We start from the raw sequence: 3,467 nt of genomic DNA, 5'->3' as shown, positions 1-3,467 counted from the left end.
TCTCCCAATTGTGGAATTGTGTAGCCATATCTGTCAGGGTCAGCAGTACTTCTCACATGAAAAAGGGGTCGATATTTTGACACGACAGTGGATAATCACAAATGGTAGTAATGACAAGTGGGAGGAAGGTGTTTGGCCCACATTGGAAACTATCCATCCGTACATTCACTCGTGTAGATTAAGACACTGTTGCCTTTGGAATAATTGTCACCGTTTTGAAGGTCTCTGATAAAATTTGGCATTTTCAGCTCAGAAATGGCCTTTGTTGTGCATGCAAGATAAATGTGAGTTGTCATAGGGTTTTTTGTATGCGTGTGGTGGAATTGTAGACTGAAATGCATTGGAAAGGGTATGCGACGGAATGATTTTGTGCCTGACACAGAATGGGACTTGGCGGGTTTGTTCTTCCATTGTTCCTAAATGGCTTACTGTCATGAATGACTTTTCAATGTCTTTGAAGCATAGGTTCTTTTTATTGCAATTTCCAGTGTGAGAAGGTATATCAGATTACAGAAAAACATTTAGACAAAGAATGACATTGGACATACAGACATACAGCTTCTATGCAACTACATTGGATTTATAATTACATTGGTTAACAAACAAAAAAAGGGGAATTACATTTTCACTCAACATTCACACACATGTACACGCATTCATCCACATGCATCCAAAATATTATAATATTCTTTTCTCCCTCCTTGGAGAAGCACCTGTTAGGCCAGACCCTGATTTCCTGCAGCTTGCCAATGTATAGTTCCATAACTTCCATGACGCCATAACTTCAAAACGCCAAAATTTCTTTCCCTAAGAACAATGCCAAGGACCAGATCTCTGTTTTCCATACAGCAGAACCTGACTCCCTGCACAAAATCCAAGACTCCAAAAGTGCGCTTCTTCCTCTTCCCTTGAGAAAGAAGCCTCAAAGTGACCAGATTGCCCATGGAGCAGAGCATGGCGGGTGGAACAGACTCCTCGGTTTGCCACACTTTGAGCATTCTTAGACGGAGTCTTTTATAGCAATATTCTGTTGAAGCAGTCCAAAAGTTGTAAATTAATGATAGATGTCTTCCATCCTGGCTCCACTTCAGTTTCCTGGCCACATGTTGATCTTCGTGATTGGTGTTGACAAACACAAGGCTTGTGTTGACGTCCTTCTTAACATAAGGAATGTTGCAAATATTTCTGTTATCACTGTCTCAGCTCTTATCAGAATTTACTATTCAGATCTCATTAACAGGTTTTAATCACAAAGCAGCAAGCAGATAGTTAGTCATTGGTGTTTCCAAAATTGTTAGCTCCATTCATGCATCCTTCCATTCATTCCCACACATCATATTAAATTCACATTTATCAAATTTGCACATTGAATTTCTTATTACATTACAATGGCATTAACACAGAAATGGAGGGCTAGAACGCGTGGTGTAATGGAAAATTAACCACGTGTAGTTCACGTTTGATCAGCCCACACATTGCCTTGTCAAAGAAAGAACGTATGCCATGTAGGTGCAGAACAAGTAGTTTACCTTTCTTAGTTCAGAACATGTGCACAATGTGATCAGTTGCATCAACTCACATAATGTCCTTTTGGAGCAGCGTTTCTCAATCTGGGGGTCGGGACCCCGGGGGGGGGGTCATGAGAGGTTGTCAGAGGGGTCGCCAAAGACCATTACAAAACACAGTATTTTCTGTTGGTCATCTGGGTTCTGTGTGAAAAGTTAGGTCCAATTCTGTTGTTCATGGGGTTCAGAATGCTCTTATTGTAGGTGAACTATAAATCCAGCAACTACAACTCCCAAATGTCAAGGTCTATTTTCTTCAAACTCCGCCAGTGTTCGCATTTGGGAATATTGAGTATTTGTTCCAAGTTTGGTCCAGATCCATCATTGTTTGAGTCCACAGTGCTCTCTGGATGTAGGTGAACTACAACTCCAAAACTCAAGGTCAATGCCCACCAAACCCTTCCAGTATTTTCTGTTGGTCATGGGAGTTCTGTGTGCCAAGATTGGTTCGGTTCCATCATTGGTGGAGTTCAGAATGCTCTTTGATTGTAGATGAACTATAAATCCCAGCATCTACAACTCTCAAAGGACAAAACCAATCCCTCCCCCCCAACCCCACCAGTATTCAAATTTGGGCGCATTGGGTATTTGGGCCAAATTTGGTCCAGTGAATGAAAATACATCCTACATATCATATAGTTACATTACGCTTCATAACAGAAGCAAACTTACAGTTATGAAGTAACAATTAAAATAATTTTATGGTTGGGAGTCACCACAACATGAGGAACTGTATATTAAGCGGTCGCAGCATTAGGAAGGTTGAGAACCACTGTTTTAGAGAGATTAAAAATGGTCTAATTTGTCCATGTAGAGATAAACGCCTTCAGCAACTCATGAAGCAAGAGTGCACTCCAAACTCTCTCTCTCTCTGTCCTTCTCTGTGTGTCTTTGCACGTGCATAGCTCAAATCTGAACAAAAATGTAACCGTAACCACAAGTCCCAGGCTCAGCCATCTCCCTAGGCATTGCCTGACCAATCAGCTTCATGCATCTTATTTTACAGTTGACACGCACACATACACTGATTTCTTGCATGCTGTAACAGAACGTCCCCGGTGACTAATCTGCCTGCTTTTCAGGTGTGTTGCAGGCCTTGACTGGATGAGCGTCAGCCAATTGTCCCAGCGGCACAACAGAAAACAAGCTCTAGTATAGTGGCAGCCGCCAAGTTACGAACACAAAAGGTTCTGTAGGTTTGTTCTTAAGTTGAATTTGTATGTAAGTCAGAACAGAGGTGTTTGGATAGCAGAGAGAAGATGGACTGAAACATTGGCAGTATCGTTTTTGAGGGCTCCTTTTTAGTCTATCCATAATAGGCCTGAATTTCTCATGCCTACTTTGACTCATGTGTGGTTGTTGATTTTTTATCCTGCTTTTCAACCCCAAACATCTGGAGCCCCAGGTAGTGCAATGGGTTGAACCCTTGTGCCGGCAGGACTGCTGCCCGAAAGCTCGGTGGTTCACATCCGGGGAGTGGTGTGAGCTCCTGTCTGTCAGCTCCAGCTTCCCATGCAGGGACATGAGAGAAGCCTCCCACAGGGTGGTAAAACATTTGGGCATCCTCTGGGCAACATCCTTGTAGATGGTCGATTCTCTCAAACCAGAAGCGACTTGCAGTTTCTCAAGTTGCTCCTGACACACACACACACAAAACATCAAACGTCATTCCAAAGTAATTGAAATTGTGAGAATTGATGATCTAAAACCATGCTACTTAAGCATTTTGATATTGGGGAACTGATAATTCTCTCCCAAATAAGCCACAATTTGGTTCCATATTTGTCAGTCATAGTTGTCTTTTTTCTTTTTCTGGAATTGGCAGCAAATGGCTTCAAGATCATTCCACACTATTTGTACAGTTTTGCATGTTGAAGTCAATACAACAAAATATTTTTATTG

This window comes from Anolis sagrei, chromosome X (genome assembly GCF_037176765.1).
Source record: "Anolis sagrei isolate rAnoSag1 chromosome X, rAnoSag1.mat, whole genome shotgun sequence".
NCBI classification, from domain to species: domain Eukaryota; kingdom Metazoa; phylum Chordata; class Lepidosauria; order Squamata; family Dactyloidae; genus Anolis; species Anolis sagrei.
Note: the sequence above shows the minus strand (reverse complement) of the source record.